The sequence below is a fragment of the Ochotona curzoniae genome, unplaced genomic scaffold (genome assembly GCF_017591425.1).
Source record: "Ochotona curzoniae isolate NIBS_2020 unplaced genomic scaffold, NIBS_Ocur_1.0 contig_4792, whole genome shotgun sequence".
Taxonomy (NCBI): Eukaryota; Metazoa; Chordata; class Mammalia; order Lagomorpha; family Ochotonidae; genus Ochotona; species Ochotona curzoniae.
The window spans coordinates 4,360,498-4,378,804 of NW_024466389.1; positions in this window are offsets into that span (position 1 = coordinate 4,360,498).

Here is an 18,307-nt window from a genome sequence, read left to right on the forward strand (position 1 = left end):
CAAGGTGTTGTTGGATGGTGGCTGCTGCATGCTCTGAGCAGGAAGCTACCCCAAGCCTCCTTCGAGCTCCGTGGCTGTTCTCAGCCCGTGGCCTTCTTTGGGTTATAGCTGAGTTTTTGGTTTGTCTCTCTATGGCTGCGACTCTCGATTCCCCAATTCTTCTAAGGATGCCAGTCATAGACCACCTATGTCAGGTGACTTCAGTGTGTTTACATCTGCAAGGACCCCACTTCTAAATAAGGTCACTGTCGTGTTGTCAATGGTCCCTCCCCAAAGGCACCTGTCGAAACTTTAGCAGCAAGGGATGCATGTTTGGGATGTCTGTTTAGATACTACTAGGAGTGCCCACGTGGAGAGTCAGGGAGGCTAAGAGGCAGTTAGGGTCCCTGGTCCCTGGTGAAGTTACCTGTTGAAAGGATAAAATCTTGCTTCTGTGTGTTTCTTAACCTTCCAATAGCAGGTCCTCCTTGGCTTTGTCCCTCATTCCCTTGAGGGAGAACAAAAGGATGAAATCAGACTGGGACCTCTCTATAACCTGACCTTTGCCGTAACCTTGGGTTCTTGGAAGGTCCTGAAAGGAGGGTGTGGAGTGTTTATCACAAGAAGGAATCTCATTCCAGGATAAGAGCTTGCTCTCCATTTACAGCTCAGGCAGTAAGCTGATTGCCACAAACTGTTTCCTGTAAATGGAAATGGAAGGACCTGTTTACCTGGTTCTGTTGTCTGCCACTGGGTGGGATGCAACTCCTACTGTCGAACAAAGTGCAACTTGCTTAAACGGGGCCTCTGTGCTCCGCTACAGGTGATCGGATCATTGACATCTGTGCTCCACTACAGGTGACTGGATCATTGACATCTGTGCTCCGCTACAGGTGACTGGATCATTGACATCTGTGCTCCGCTACAGGTGACTGGATCATTGACTTGGCGCACCGGGTTGATTAGTTGATGTGATCGTTGCTTAAGAACCCCTGAACACGATTGGCTGGGGCTGCTCACCTCCTCAAGTGTAGTGCCATGGGACAGTCCATCAGTAGGCGCAGGCCTCGAATGGGGACTCCTGAGCTTCTAGGGGGTCTGTCCTCCCTTGGGGCCACTCCCGTCACTATGGCAGGAAATCTCTCTCTCACTCTTAAATAATCTTGCTTTGGCACACTGAAATTGTCCACATCAAAATTTTCCTTGGGGCTCAGCGTAGTAGCCTAGTGGCAAAGTCCTCTACTTGCGTGCGCTGGGATCCCATGTGGGTGCTGGTTCATTTCCCAGCTGCTCCACTTCCCATCCAGCTTCCAGCTCGTGGCCTGGGAAAGCAGTGGAGAATGGCCCAAAGACTTGGGACCCTGCACCTGCATGGGAAACCAGAAGGAAGCTCCTGGCTCCTGGCTTCAGAACGGCTCAGTTGCAGCCGTTTCGGCCACGTGTGGAATGAACCAGCAGACAGAAGCTCTTTCTCCGTCTCTCCTTCCCTCTGTAAATCTGAGAGCAAAGACAGAAAGATGTCTTGCTCCGATCCAGTGTAAATTGTCCTACTCTCTCTCTCTCCCTCTTTCTGTATATTTGCCTTTCCAGTACAAATAAATAAATCTTAAATCTTATTCTTCTTCTGTGTGAAACAAGAAATGAGGTTGCTTCGTCTTTGTACCCATTTCCCCGCCACCCCCGCACCTCGTGTTGGACAGTGCCCAGCTCTGCTGCTTTCATGGTTTTCCTTTTCATATTTTAACATTTATTTATTTATAATTGAAAGGTAGATAGGAGAGATATTGAGAGGGTCTTTTATCTGCTGGTTCACTCCCCAAACAGCCGTAAAGGCCACAGCTGAGTTGATCTGAAGCTGGGAGCCAGGTGCTTCTTCCGGGTTTCCCACGCAGGTGCCGGGGACAAGGTCCTGGGCCGTCCTCCACTGCTTTCCCAGGCCGTGAGTGAGTCCTAGATCGGAGGTGATCGACGTTTCTACGGAATGCCAGTGCCACGGGGCAGAGGGTCAGCTGGCCGTGCCACTGCTCGGCACCCCAGCTCTGTTCCTGGTTCCAGCTTCTTACCAATAGGTAACATGGGAGGTGCGGGTGACGCTCAAGTAGTTGGGCCCCTCACACCCACCGGGGAGACCCAGACTTAGTTTCCAGCACTTAGCTTTAGCCTGAGCAAGCCCTGGCTGCAGGGGGCATTTGAAGCATGAATGGACAGTTAGAAGAGTGGTCACTCTGCCCCTGAAGTAAGCGGATAGATTTCTTTAAGAAAAGAAGCTTAGGGGGCCTGGTACGGTAGCCTAGTGGTTGGAGTCCTCGCCTTGAATGTGCCAGGTTCCCATACAGGCACCAGTTCTAATCCTGGCAGCTCCACTTCCCATCCAGCTCCTGGCTTGTGGTCTGGGAAAGCAGTCGAGGATACCCCAGAGCCTTGGGACCCTGCACCCACATGGGAGACTTGGAAGAAGCTCTTGGCTCCTGGCTTTGGATTGGCTCAGCTCCAGCCATTGCGGCTACTTGGGGAGTGAATCATTGGACAGAAGATCTTCCTGTCTCTCCTCCTCTCTGTATGTATGACTTTGTAATAAAAATAAATAAATCTTAAAAAAAAAAGAAGAGTATTGACCACAAGTGATATACTAAAAGGTGGATCTTTAGGGACAATACAGGCTCACCCTTGAAGCCTGGATGAGTTTGCTTGTGCAGAGGCCCTGGGCACTGCCTGGACTGTCCGTGAGGTCACCTGCCCCGGAGCGGAGACCTGGCCTGGACTTTGGGCTTCTCAGCGTGGGAGAAGTTTATTTCTGTTCCTTATAGGATCAGAAGTTTATTATTTATTTAGTTTTATTGGAAAGTCAGATATACAGAGAGGAGAAGAGACACTGATATATTCCCTAAGTGGCCACAAAGGCTGGAGCTGAGCTAAATTTGAAGCCTGGAGCCTGGAGCTTCTTCCGGGTCTCCCATGCGGGTGCAGGGTACCTAGGCTTTGGGTCGTCTCCCACTGCTTTCCCAGGCCACATGCAGGAAGCTGGATGGGAAGCAGAGCTGCTGGGATTAGAACCGGCGCCCATATGGGATCCCAGCATGTTCAAGGCGAGGACTTTAGCTACTAGGCTCCGTGCTGGCCTCTATAGGATTGTATTTTAAAGCGTATTTATTGATTTATTTGCAAGGATGATGGGAGGAGGGAGGCAGAATAGGAGTACACTGCCATCTGCTGGTTGCCTGCAGTCATCACAGATCATGGTCTGTGACTATAATAAAACACAGGAGGCATGCAGCTCCAGGAAGAAAAGAGGTTTGTTCACAGTGTTAGGTGCTCAAGGACACAGCACCGGCATCTCTCAGCTCTGAGTTGGGGGTAGTGGGGGTCTTTTATAGTGACAGAAACATAAGAACAGACACAGAGGTCTTTCATCTGCTAGTTCAAATGGTCACAATGGCCAGAGCTGAGCTGATTCAAAGCGAGGAGCTAGGAGCTTCTTCTCGGTCTCCCCTGCAGGTTCAGGGTTCCAAAGCTTAGGACTGCTTTCCCAGGCCACAAGCAGGGAGCAGGATGGGAACTGGAGTAGCTAAATCTCGAACTGACACCCATATGGGCTGGCTCCAAGGAGGACAATGGTGATACAGGATCTGTGTAGAGAGGACCCAGGACCACCCTGTCCAGCCTCCCATCATGTGGGGTCTCCCCATCAGGACTGCCATTGGTCCATGGTTCTAGTTTAGAGGTGGACAAGCCATGGCCCGTGGTCAAGCTCATTACTGATAAAGTTTTGTTAGAACACAGCTGTGTCAGTTTTGTTCACCTGTAGTCTCTGCAGCTCCCTTCAAACTGCAGAGGCAAAGCAGGGTCACTAATCATCGCAGGGACTATCAGTGGGGAGTTAGTCCCTGTGGTCTACAGGCAGGACACAGTGACAGCCACAACTGACCAGCTGGGACCAGCACCCCTGACCTGAGTGCAGCCCGAACGGCACATTTACAGAATTTTACAGGGCAATTTACAACAGCTTGTAAGGTGAGGGAGGGAATGCCACACATTCCCTGCCTGGCCCAGCTGGACAGCCATGTCTGGCTCTTCTCTAGTCCAGTAATCAAGGTGACCAGACTTGGGTCTTGGAGCCACCTGTGAGATAACGAGCTTTGGGCCTTGGAGCCACCTGTGAGATAACCAGACTTGGGCCCTGGAGCCACCTGTGAGATAACCAGAGCTGGGCCTTGGAGCCATCTATAAGATAACCAGACCTGGACCTTGATTCATGGGAATTGCGACCCGTCAGTGCTACTAAAGGCCCTGTAGGTCGTTTGGCCTGCAAGCTCACAGTTTCTAAGCAAAGAAGCTACAAAAGCAAAAAGTATGGCAGTAAGCAAGGAGCCATGTTTACTTCATTTTGTTTTCAACTCTACAACTCCTGGGTGGCAGGAGCCTGCAAGCAGCAGTCCCAGAAGACGTGACCAGGGCACAGGTGCTGGTGGAGACTCTGCCCCTGGTACCCCTTCCCCCACATGGTCAGTTCTCGAGTCGGTGTGGAAGAGGCCGCACAAGGAGGTGGACGCAGGAAGCCTGGTTCTTAGGGCCACATAGAAGGAGTCCAAAGGAGGGACCCCAATGAGGAGAGTTGTCCAGTGGCACCATGGTAGAGCTGAGAGTGAATTCCAGATACACATGCAAGCAAAGATTTATTTGTTTTTATTGAAAAGGCAGATTTACAGAGAGAGGAGAGACAGAGAAAGATCTTCTGTCCAATGGTTCGTTCCCCAAGTGGCTGCGATGATTGCAGCTGAGCTGATCCAAAGCCAGGAGCCAGAGCTTCTTCCTTGTCTCCCACCTGGTGCAGGGTCCTAAGGCTTTGGGCCTTCTTTGACTGCTTTTGCAGGCCACAGGCAGGGGGCTGGATGGGAAGCAAGGCTGCCGGGGCAGGAACTGGCCTTGGATCTGTTGAGCTCCAGCTGTTTGCAGAATGAACCAGGGGATGGAGGATCTCTCCCTGCCTCTCCTTCTCTTTCAAATAAAAATAAATCTTAAAAAAATACACTATGGGGTTGTTGTTGCAAAATAACAGGCTAAAGCGATGCTGTCATCCGGGTGAGTGCCAGCTAGAGGCCTGGCTACTTCGCTTCCTACCTAGCTCCTTAAGGCAGCAGAGACGGCCCCTGCTCCCCACGTGGGAGGCCTGGATGAAGCTTCTGCTCCTGCCTTTGGTCTGGCCCGATGCTGGCCATTGTGACCATCTGGGGAATGAACTAGAAAGTGGAAGATTTCTTTTTTGTCTCTCCCTCTATCTCTGTCACTTTGACTTCTAAAATAAATACATCTTTTAAAAATAATACAGTCTGTGAAGTCAGCTCCATGTTAGCAAGCATGACTGCAACCTTCAGCTCTCAAACTGTAAGGGAAGTGGACACACATGCCCCGTGTGCCTTCAACGGAAATGCTAGCAATGACCGGAAAAGAGAATAGGACCCGGCTGAACTTGCCTCAAGGGTTCCTGTTTTGTTTTAAGTGAAATGGCAAATTCCCTTCCAATGAAAGCAGTTTGCCATCTGTGCCTTGAGGCCACAGCCCAAGAAATACAGCAGATGCGCTGGCAGCCGTATCTGCCAACATTATTTTAAAAAATGTTTTCAGCCCGGCGCGGTGGCGCAGTGGTTAAGGTCCTTGCCTTGCACGCCCGGGATCCCATGTGGGCGCCAGTTCTGATCCCGGCAGCCCCGCTTCCCATCCAGCTCCCTGCCTGTGGCCTGGGAAAGCAGTCGAGGACGGCCCAAGGCTTTGGGAACCTGCACCCGCGTGGGAGACCCGGAAGAGTCTCCTGGCTTTGGATCGGCATAGTATCGGCCCGTTGCGCTCACTTGGGGAGTGAATCATCGGACGGAAGATCTTCCTCTCTGTCTCTCCTCTCTGTATATCTGCCTTTCCAATAAAAAAAAATAAAAATAAATCTTTAAAAAAGATGTTTTCATTGGTTTTTGGGCAAAAATTGTCAAGGTTCAGACAGAATAGACAGGTGAAAACAAAAAACTGAAAACTACTCTGAGTTGCTCCTAACAGTTTAGGATGCATCTATCTCATCTTTCTGAAAACAATCCTCACTGGGATATAATTTATGTAGTATTCAATGCCCCCGTTTAAAGTGCTCCAGTCAGGTTTTTCTTTGCACATTCCCAGAGCTGTGTGGCCATTGCCACAGTCTGATCTGGGGATGTTTTGTCCTCTTTCAAGGAGCCCCTGCCATTAGCAGTCCTGCCTCGTCCTGCCCAGCTCCCCATAGGCACTCACTACAGACTCTCTGGAGGCTGGAGCTTGCCCGTTCCGGGCACTGTAGGGCGGTGCGGTGGGTGAAGTTCTGTGTCTGCTGTCTTCACGAGGCCTCCATTCCTCTGCACCCCCGGGTGCTTATCCGCCTGCCATCACCGAGGGACACCTGCTGGACTGCGCACCTCCTGGCTCTCAGGACCTGCCTGTGTCAGAGTGCCGACACATTCTCATTTCCTTGTGACCGAATCCGGAGGTGGAATTCTGGAGTGCCAGTCATCCGTTTGATATGCTTATAAATAATTTCTTCTACCAATGGCCTCTGGTTAAATAGCTTGCTTTTACACTTAAAAATATGTCCTGAATATCTGTTCGTATTGTTAAGTGTTTCTATCCTCCATGGATTTAATGTGACTTCAAAAATAAACTAAAAAATTTGAAGTCTGGAAAATATTTAGGAGGTGGAATTGTGGGCAGCCTCCCAAGCGCTCCTTGTCCCCGGCGCTCGGTTCCCCCTTTCCAACGATTTCTGGAGGGTTCTGCTTTTGTTTCAGTAACAGACAGCATCACAAAGACTGCCTGTTTGTGTGCCACAGGACACTGCCAAGATGCCTTACTCTGAAGAGTCTGGGTTACTGACTTCTGTTAGCCTTGTTTGGCCGAGGCTTTCTCTCCTGACCACAGACCACAGTGCGTGGGAGCACAGGGGGCCCGTGTCCTGGGGGTGGGGAGAGGTTACTTGTGTGGTGTGGGGGACTAGGACCTCTGCCTGAGCGCTGTCTGTGAGGGAGACATGCATACACACACACACGCATAGGTCCACCATTTGCTGGTTCACTGCCCAAATGGCTGGCAACAGCCCAGAGCTCAGCTGATCCAAAGCTGGAAGCCAGGGACCCTCTTCCTGGTCTCCCAAGTGAGAGTAGAGAAACAATGACTTATTTGAAAGTGACAGAGAGACAGAAAGAGATCATCCATCTACTGGCTTATGTCCGCAAATGGTTGAAATGGCTGGGGTGAGGTAGGTGAGGCAAAAGCCCATCCTATACCCACCCTGGCTCCTATGAGCACTAGCGGTTGCTAGAGCCGACCCCAGTCTGGCACACCCCAGACCTAGTTCACACCCATGCTGAGGTATACTGCAGTCATGTCTAGCTCAGTACACTGCCCGCATTCCAGCTTTCATGCTCACCAATAGGAACCACAACCCAGCTGGTTGTCCCCTTAGCTTCCTGACCAGGCCTGCTCCCAGCCACAGATCTTGCGTGTGCCAGTGGTTGCTCTGTCCTATCCCAGCATAACCCATCCTCCTTCTGGCCTTTTCCATTGGATGCTATAACCTGGTCTGGCCTGACCTGTCCCCAGTCCCAGCTCTCGTTGGTGGGAGCTGCATCCTAGCCCTGCCCAGTCTGCCCCCATCTCGGGCTTTCTTGTAAGCCAGTAGGTGTAATAGCCTAGCCCAGCATGGCTCACACCCCATCCTGGTTCCTACACGTGCCAGGGTGCTAAGGTTTAGCCTGGCCCTGCCCAGTTCACTGCTATATCCTGTGAACCAGCCCACATACTTGCTGACAAGTGGAGTTGCCTTTCCCACCCTAACCAACATCCAGACCTGACTCAGTGCTTATCAGTGGGAGATATAGCCCACCAGGGGAGTTCCCCAAGTTCCACCACTAGGCCCACTCCCAGACCCAGATCTCACATATGTCAGTAGGTGCTAGGCCCTTACCCAGCATTAGCTGCCCCCTCTGCTCGGCCTTTGTGTGTGCTGGTGGATGCTGTGGCCTGCTTTGCCTCATACCCTATTCTTGGGTGCACTTATAGGTGCTGTAGCCTGGACTAGCCTGGCCTGTTCCCAACCCTGGTATCCATGAGTGTTGGAGTTTTATGATCATCCCTAGCTCAGTCTGTCACACCCTCAGCTCTTGAGCAAACCAGTGGAAATTACAGTTCCATAGGGATGAGCTTAGACCTGGTTCTCTTGCTTGCTGGTTAGTGTCATGACCCAGCTTAACGTTACCTGTCCGCTGTTCTGACACTCACTGATGGCTACTGTGATCTAATCCTGCCAGGTGGAGATCAGGAGTGGTTGACGCTAACTGGCTCCAATGTAGACCCAGAAAGTTCTTCTAGCTTCCTTCCTCCAAACCACTTGGTCACAGCCCCTTCGCTTAGTTGAAAATACAGTGGCCTTATCGATGGAGGTCCCCCAGAAGTCATCCTCACCTGTAACACACTCACTAAGCAGTCTCCCCTTCCACACATTTCATATCCCTTCCCTGGTCAATCCGCAGCCTCCGCATCTACAAGCATGAGCTTCTCCATCCTGGTCTTCTGGCGGGGGTGGAGTGCTGGCCTGAAGCCCTGGCCGCCCACTGGAGAGTCTAGAGCCAGTCCTATGGCATAGTGCCAGCCTGGAACCTCACTCTTGCAGCCAGGACTCAAGCATGTTAAGGAGTCCACAAGTCCAGTATACCAGTATACCACATCTGCATGCCAGTCTGGGGCCCTAACATGTACCACACCTGCCTTGAGCACCCACCTGGGACCCAAACACGGGCGGGAGTTCCCAGGCCTGTTTCACTTCATTAGCCCTCAGCCTGAATCTCCAGGTTGCCCTGAGGCTGCTAAGGCGCCTCCTCAAAGGAAGGGCGGCCTAAATCCTTTTCAAAAGGTTATCTATGGCTACCTCCCAGGCATCTCCAGTCCAAGCTGTGGGTCAGAGAAACTGAACTCATGCCCTTTTAGCGTAAGGGTTGTTTGCAGCAGAAGCGCCCAGGAAGAGGGAGAGGAGAGACAAGTCCCCTGCCTAAAGCAGCATGGGATTTTGGAAAGGAATCATCCTAAATCCTTGTCCCAATGTCCCATCAGGACAGCAGTAATCCCAGAAAGGAATGTGAGCCCTCACCAGCCACCAGGGGTGCCTGGAGGAAGCCCTTGCCTGCTCTCAGTTCCCCCAACGTCGGCCTGCCCACAGTTTGGTGTCCTAGACACTCAAGCTCCTTCTTGGTCTGCTGCCTGCCCTTTCCCATTGTTCATTCGCTCAGACGCTTTGGAAGCTGCATCCTCGCGAGCCCGCATGCTCCCTGGTGCTTGTGGGAAGCTCCAGCTAACCTATCTTTTGGCAGCTGATGGCGGGGACCTGGAAGGGACAGGGAATCCAGCTGCTCTTCATGGGAAGGTGGAACAAGGTTTGCCAAGTTACAGCTGGGGCCCCTGGAGGGGGAAGAGGAAGAGTGGGGGCTTCTTGAGAAGTGGAACTCTGAGTCTTCCCTTGCACCTGCACCTGTGAGATTCCACAGGGGAGGCAGACCCAGCATCACTGTCCCTGCGGGGATGGGGATCCCAGGGGACACCTGCCCCCAGGGGACACCTGCCCCTTGCTGTCGCTCGAGCAGCATTGTCTAGGCTGTGACCCCTTCAAGGATTTGCAGGCCAGCCACAGCTCTCAGCATCCTGCGACCCGTGGCTTGAGCCTTATTGGGAAGTTGTGCAAGCTGCCTAGGCAGCATTAGCCAGGCATGCGTGATATGCAGGTTTTGGCACCGATTGCCTGTCTGGGTGATGTTTTTCTCCTTTCATCAGCAATTTACAAAGCACTTGGCTCTCGAAGCACCATGTCAGAGAGGGCAGGTGAGAGCCCCCGCTTCACCGTGCTGTTTCTCCTTGACTGGTTTTGAAGTGAACAACAGCGAAGGAGGTGGACAGCCTGGCATTTTCTCAGGGGACCTGCCCTTCTGCAGGTGGTGCCCTCTCCCTCACCCTACCCAGGAGGAGAAGCTGGGTGGGCAGGGGAGAGGCTCTGACTGAGCCCTGCAGCTTGCAGTCAGGCCTGCGAGGGAGGGGCACCGGAAATTGCAGCTGACCCTTAATCTCTACCAGCATCTGCCCCAGGGCCTCTCCCAGCTGGAGCGAGGTCAGAAGAAAGTGCAGACACAGTTCAACCTCCCGAGGCTGCTCTGGGCCCCTGCTGCGAGGGCAGGGCCTGCACTTGTGTCCCATACATCTAAGTTCTGCTTTCTGGGTGATTTTTAAAAAATGTCCTTTTTAATTTATATGAAGGACAGTGGTTGGGTGGGGAGAGGACGCCTCTATCCAGTGGTTAGTTAATACCCACAAGTGCCGGAGTTGAGCCAGGGCTGCACTGGGAGCTGGGGATGCAGGTCAGGCCTCCCCCGTGTTACTGCAGCATCAGCAGGAAGCTGGGGGCAGGAGCCCCAGCACCCTGCACCCCAGGCAGGCCGATGTGGGGTGCAGGAAACCAGTGAGGCTGCACGCCCACCCCTTCTTGCAGACTTAAAAGAGCGAAGCAGAATTTTTCGAAGTGAAATTCATGAGGGCCTGGCGGTGTGGCCTAGTGGCTAAAGTCCTCGCCTTGAATGCGCCGGGATCCCATATGGGTGCCAGTTCTAATCCCAGCAGCTCTACTTCCCATCCAGCTCCCTGCTTGTGGCCTGGGAAAGCAGTCGAAGACGGCCCAAAACTTGGGACCCTGCACCCGCATGTGGGAGACCCGGAGGAGGTTCCTGCCTTCAGATCGGCATAGCATTGGCCGTTGCGCTCACTTGGGGAGTGAATCATCGGACGGAAGATCTTCCTCTCTGTCTCTCCTCCTCTTTGTATATCTGACTTTCCAATAAATAAATAAATCTTAAAAAGAAAAAGAAATTCGATGAGATAGATGAAGACCAATTATTGGGCACACATAAAAACAGAAATGGTCATGAAAAATATGAACTGGAAAAAGCTATCCAGACTGTAAAGAGGCAAAGAGGGAAGCTGTGAGAAACAAAGAAGCACAGAGCCCTGAGTGACCAGGGTTGGCAAAGCTTGAGCCACGATCCACAGCTAGAGGATGGAGAGGGTGCCGAGCAGCCACACTTGAAAAGGCAGCGACGCAGACGAGTATAGCAGCATGTAGATGTGATGGATGGATTGGCCTGGAGTCAGGAGCCAGGAGTTCTTCCCAGGGCTCCTGCATGACTGCAGCGGCTCAAGGACTCGAGCCATCCTCTGCTGCCTTTCCAGGCCACAAGTAGTGAGCTTGGTCAGATAGAAGTGGAGCAGCCAGGATGTGAACTAGTGCCCATATGGGATGTCAGGACTGCAGGATGAAACTTAACCTACTGTGCCACAAAAAAGTTCTTTTAAGTTTCATTAAATTGCTTTGATTTATTTGAAAGACAGAGAAAGTGACAGAAAGAGAGAGAGAGAAAACTCAGTCTGTTACTGTTTTGCTACCCAAAAGCCTGGAAAGACATTGAGCTGACCCAAGGAAAAGCCAGGAGCCAGGAACTCTGTCAGGTCTCCCATGCAGGAAGCAGGGACCTCGTTACCCAACTGATTAGCACGAAACCCGAATCGGGAGCAGGGGCTTGAACACAGGCCTGCCCCTGCCTTCCCCGTTTTGTTCCGTGATAGTGCTTGCCTTCCCCACCTCGTGTGCTGCTCTTTCCTCCTCCACGTGTGAATGACGGGGGCAGTTCCTATACAGTCCAGGTCAGAGCTCTGTAGGAACTCCCTTCCTTTCTAGGTCATTGCTGGCTGTGATCAACATGTTCTTAAAAAGATTTATTTATTTATTTATTTGTTAATGGAAAGTAGATATACAGAGAGGAAGATCTTCTGTCCGATAGCTCACTCCCCAAGCGGCCACAACGGCCAGAGCTGAGCCAATCCGAAGCCAGGAGCCAGGAGTTCCCTCCAGGTCTCCCACGCGGGTGCAGGGTCCCAAGGCTTTGGGCCGTCCTTGACTGCTTTCCCAGGCCACAGGCAGGGAGCTGGATGGGAAGTAGAGTAGCTGGGACAGGAACCGGCTCCCATATGGGATGCTGGCACTGCAGGCAGATGCTTAGCTAACAATGTCATGGCACTGGTCCAAGAGAGTGTTAAATGGACCTTGATGTATTGCAGGGGTGGGTTAAACTGAGCCTCAAGGCAGCCACCTGCTGTGAGGTGGGACAAAGGAATCCGTTCTTCCAATGATAAGATCACCAGTTCTTGGGTAAAGGGAGAAACAGAAAGAACGGAATGACCAAAGTGGACAATGGGCACTGGAGGAGCAGAAAGCCCACCCAAGTGGCCCTCTCTGGATCCAGATTCAAACCAACTCAGCCGGGGCTGGAGGAGGAAGGAACACCTCTGGGGCGGCTTATGCCACCACCCCGGTGCCACGTCCCAGACGCCTCCACGCCCAATCTCATTCCTGCGAAGGCAGTGGTTCCAACAGCAGGGTCTTGGCCACCCATGGGGGAGCCTGGGATTGAGTTTGGCTCCTGGTTTCAGACGTGGCTGCGGTGAACATTTGAGGAGTGAGCCAGTGGATGGAGGTTCTTTTTGCCTCTCTCTCTCTCTCTCTCTCTCAATAAAATGAAGATAAACAAATAATAAACTTGGAAGAAATCGCAGGAATTTAGCTGTGGCTTGAGTGTTAGATGTCCCAGGAGACTTCCTGTAAATTGTGTTCATCCTACAGACTGAATAACAGACCTCAAAGAGGGCCCCATGCCCTGATCAGACCCGGGAATGTGTGACCTGCCAGGGCCAGAGGGGCTCTGTGGCTGTGCTCTATGTAGTGCTGGGAGCAGGGGCGGGACTGACTCCGTGGCGGCCATGGCCTCCAGGAGCTGCAGGCAGAGAGTGGCCTGAGGGAGCCTCGACCTTAGGTCCGTTGTGGACTGCGATCCTCAAAACTGCCCGATGGTAAGTAATTTGGTTTGAGGCTGCAGCATTGGTGGTAGCTCAGTTACAGTGGGAAATTACCACATGGTGAATTTATTTTTCTTAAGACGTATTTATTTATAAGGCAGATTAGATTTATAGAGAGAAAGATCTTCTATCTGCTACTTCCCAAATGGCTGCAATGGCCAGAGCTGAGCTGATGCGAAGCCAGGAGCCAGGAATCTCCTCCAGGTCTCCCACACAGGTGTAGGATCCCAAGGTTTTGGACCGTCCTCTGCTGCTGAGGACCCTAGCCATTGAGCCACTCTGCTGGGTCCATGGTGTGTTTTTTAAAGGCCTAGTTAGAGATGTGTTGATGAAGGCAGGAGGGATTTCTTTGAAGCAGTAGGGCAGTGTGTGTGTCGCAGAGTTGAGCAGGACACAGAGGGAGAGGTGCTGGTATTCCCGTGAGGAAGTTCCAATGTGAGACAGAGAACAGCAGTAAGCAAGGTAACAAGGCTCCAGTTTTATTTACTTATTTATGTTTAAAAATGTATTATTATTATTAATTTATTTGAAACGCAGGGTTATGGGCCTGGCTGGTAGCTTAGTGGTGACAAAGTCCTTGCCTTGCATGTGCTGGGATGCCATAGGGGCATCAGGTCTAATCCTGGTAGGTCCCCTTCCCATCCAGCTCCCGCCTGTGGCCTGGGAAAGCAGTCGGTGGCAGTCCAAAGCACTGGGACCCTGCACCTGCGTGGGAGATGCAGAAGAAGCTCCTACCTTTGTATCGGCTCAGCTCAAGCTGTTGATCCACTTGGGGAGTGAATCAGTGGGTGCAAGATCTTCTCTGTCTCTCCTCCTCTCTGAATATCTGACTTTCCAATTAAAAAAAAAAAAAAGAGTTACAGAGAGAAAAGCAGAGACAATCTTCCATGTGCTGGTTTACTCCCCAAATGGCTGCAATGGGTGGAGCTTGGCCAGCCCAAAACCAGCAGCCTCTTCTAGGTCTCCTGCATGGTTGTTCCCTGCTCCACTGCCTTCCCAGGGAGCTGCATGGGGAACGGAGCAGCCAGGCTTAGACAGGGAGCTGCATGGGGAACGGAGCAGCCAGGCTTAGACAGGGAGCTGCATGGGGAACGGAGCAGCCAGGCTTAGACAGGGAGCTGCATGGGGAACGGAGCAGCCAGGCTTAGACAGGGAGCTGCATGGGGAATGGAGCAGCCAGGCTCAGGCTGGTTCCCTGGGAGACTGTTCACAGTCTGGGGTGACAATGGCTGAGGCTTGTGAACTGCATGAAGTAGCGGGCTGCTTCCTTCCCCAACCCTTTTCCAATAAGTGGACTAATTGTTATGCATCCTACCTGACACTGAGTTCTCTCCATCCCTAGGGATGCCTGGACCAGTCTTGAGCAAAAGTTGAAATGCGCTGTTGTGACAGTGGGGTGAACCGGGACCCCCCAGCACTTCTCAGTCTGCACTGTGCTCTTGGTGACCTCCCCATCTTCCAGTCCACACCTCCAGCTGGACTCTGTCCTAAGCTTTTGACACCCAGGAAGTGGAGCGTCTAATGCACAAGTGGGACATTGGCAGTCAAGCTGGGAGTAACCCTGGAGGGATCCCCGGAATGGGCGTTGTGGGGTGCTGAGACCTTGGGCAGGAGGAGATGAGTGGTAGCCAGTGGGTGGTGCTGGCCCTGCTGGCCCCTTCCTGGACCATGGTTTTGTGGGCTGCTGGCAAGGGAGGGTCTGGGTGGGTGGCACCCTGCAGGGAGGGAGGCGCTCCTGGGCAGCAGACTCAGATGGGGCAGGTATCACTTAGGGTCCTGCACTTGCTTGTGCAGCCGCCCTGGCCCCGGGGCAAAAACGCTATTGCTTTCTTCAGGCCCCTTTGCTTTTGTCTTCCCTGGTAGGGTGTGGCAAACAGGTCAGGCTGCAGTCCTGGCTCTGGTCGCTAACCTCCGCTGTGTCTATGCCGCTCCAGGGGACCCCTTGGGTCAGTTTCCCATCCAGGACTCACTCCTGGGTGAGTCTGCACTCTGAGATGCTAGCAAACCACCCCCAGGGACTAGAGTGATAGTGACTGGGTCGGGGTGACTCCTGGGGAATCCTGGCCTACTGGAGCCCTGGATGATCATTTGTAAACTGCCAGGCCAGGCATGATGGCTCTATGGATTAATCCTCCATCTTGCAAGTGCTGGGATCCCATGTGGATGCTGGTTAGAGCCCCGGCTGCTGTATTTCCCATCCAGCTCCTGGATAATTTGCCTGGGAAATCAGCAGAGCATGACCCAAAGCCTTGGGAGCCTGTATCCATGTGGGAGACCCAAAAGTAGCTCCTGGCTCCTGCTTTGGATCGGCTCAGCTCCATGGTCATGCCGGCAGATGCCACTGCCTGTCTAGCCAGGCCTGCTCCCGGCCCTGGTTCTCATGCCCTCCAATGGAAGTTTCAGCCCACAGAGAGGTGCCCATAGCTTCCCTACCGGGCCCACTCTTAGCCCCAGATCTTGCACATTCCAGGCAGTTCTATGGTCTAGTCTGACAGGACTTGCCCCCATTGCTAACACAAAGCTCAACCAGCCTTCATTTACTCTGGCTCATGCACCCACTAATTGGATACAGTCACTTAGCCCAGCCTGGCTCTCCCCCTAACCCAGCTTACATGTAGGCTAGTGGGTGTTGTAGCTGTGCCCAGCCTGGCCTGCTCCCAGGCCCAGCTTTCATGCGCACCAGTAGGCGCAGTGGCCCAGCAGGGGAGCCCCTGCAGCTCCCTTGCTGGGCTCATCCATCATCCTGGGTCTTACATGTGCTAGGGGTAGTTGTGGCCCAGTCTGGCATGGCTTGTCTCACCTAGGCATCCACCAGCAGGTGCTGCAGCCTGGCTCAGCCCAGCCTGGCCCCCGTTCCAGCTCATGTTGGCAGGAGCTACAGCCTAGCCCAGTCCAACCAGATTCCAGCCCTGGCCCAAATGTAAAGTGGCTGGTATTCTGGCCCAACCTAGGCCATCCTGCACCCCATCCTGGTTCTCAGATCTGCCAATGGGTGCTATGAACTGACCCAGCCTGGATCGCCTCCAGACTTGACCTCAGGTATGTTGGTGGGTACTGTAACCTGGCTTGGTCTGGGTTGCTCCCAACTTTGGTTCTCGCCCAATCCAGCATGCCACAAACCCAGTACCCATGCCGAGGGGTGCTGCAGCCATGTTCAGCCCAGTTTGCCACCACCATGCTGGCTCTTGTGCTCACCAGTGGAAACTGCAGCCCAGAGGGGTGTCTCCTTAGCTCCCAGGTCAGCTACCAGCTACAGACTACCTGTGCCAGTGGTTGCTCTGACCTAGCCTGGCATAACCCATCACCCAACTTGGCTTTTTTTAAAAAAGATTTATTTATGTATTTATCTTATTTTTAAAAAAGATTTATTATTTATTTTTATTACAAAGTCAGATATACAGAGAAGAGGAGAGATAGAGAAGAAGATCTGTCTGATGATTCATTCCCCAAGTGAGCGAAATGGCCGGTGCTGCGCCGATCCAAAGCCAGGAGCCAGGAGCCTCTTCCAGGTCTTCCACATATGTGCAGGGTCCCAAAGCATTGGGCTGTCCTTGACTGCTTTCCCAGGCCACAAGCAGAGAGCTGGATGAGAAGTGGAGTAGCTGGGATTAGAACCAGCACCCATATGGGATCCTGGTGCGTTCAAGGCGAGGATTTTAGCCGCTAGGCCACACCGTCAGGCCCGATTTATTTATTTTTATTGGAAAAGCAGATACACGGGTGGGAGGAGAGACAGAGAGGAAGATCTTCTAGCTGATAATTCACTTCCTAAGCTGCCACAACGGCCAGAGCTGCACTGATCTGAAGCCAGGAGCCTCTTCTGGGTATTCCACGTGGGTGCAACGTTCAAGGCTTTGGGCCGTCCTCGACTGCTTTCCCAGGCCACAAGCAGGAAGCTCACGTGGGTGCAGGGCCCAAGGACTTTGCTGAGCCATCAGCGGCAGAGTGGAAACAGCACTTGTGTGGGACAGGTGCCTCGGATGGTGGATTTACCTGGTATGCCTTGGTGTCAGCTCCACTTTGTGCTTTATTTAAAAGATTCACTTATTTTTGTTTTGGCTATTTTAAAAAATATTTATTTTTATTGAAAAGGTAGATTTACAGGGCGCAGTGGTTAAGGTCCTCGCCTTGCACACCCGGGATCCCATATGGGCGCCAGTTCTAATCCCGGCAGCCCCACTTCCCTTCCAGCTCCCTGCCTGTGGCCTGGGAAAGCAGTCAAGGACGGCCCAAAGCTTTGGGACCCTGTACCCGCGTGCGAGACCCGGAAGAGGCTCCTGGCTTCAGATCGGCATAGCATAGGCTGTTGCGCTCACTTGGGGAATGAATCATCAGATGGAAGATCTTCCTCTCTGTCTCTCCGCCTCTCTGTATATCTGCCTTTCCAATTAAAAAAAAAAAAAAAACCTTAAAAAAAAAAAAAAGAAAAGGTAGATTTACAGAGAGAAAGCGAGACAGAGAAAGAAAGACTTCCATCTGGGTTCACACCCCAAATGGCCACAGCAGCTGGACTGAGCTGACCTGAAGCCAGGAACCAGGAGCTTCTTCCGGGTCTTCCACGCGGGTGCAGGGTCCCAAGGCTTTGGGCCATCCTCTACTGCTCCCCTAGGCTATAAGCAGGGAGCTGGATGGGAAGTGGAGCAGCTGGAACACAAACTGGCTGCCATATGGAACCTCAGCAGATGGAGGACTTGCTAGTTGAGCCATCATACTGGTCCCCAGATTTATTTACTTAGTTGTTTATTTATCTAAAAGGCAGTCTCTTTCTCTCTCTCTCTCTTTCTCTCTCTCTCTCTCTCTCTCTCTCACACACACACACATACACACACACACACACACACAATCGTTTCTACTGGTTTATCCCCTGATGACTGCAACAGCCAGTACTGGGTCAGGCCAAAGCAGGAGTGGGGAGCTGCACCTGGGTCTTCCAGGTGGGGCAGGAGGGCAAGCGCTTGGGTTGTCTTCCACTGCTTGTTAGACCATCTGCAGGGAGTTGGACGTGGAGCAGCCTGGACAGGATCCGGCACCCGTATGGACTGCCTGTGTTGCACCGTGCCACAAAGCCGGCCCTCTTTTGCCTTGCTGAATGTGTGGCTCTTTGTAAATCAGAGTTACACATGGCACTCCCTGGATTTCTATACCCCGACACTCCCAGGGCAGCAGCATCTGGGTCTGGATTCTGAAACAATCCTCTTTTTGCATCTGTTACCAAGCCGTCCAGCAGTGGCTGCTGGCACAGGGAACCCATAGGTGCCCCTGCCGAGTGCTGGGCACAGGTCTCAGCACCCCCTGGGCTGGGCGTTCCTGACTTTGTGGGAGCCAGGTCAGTGTGAAATGGTGTTGACAAATGCCAGGTAATTCCGGCCCC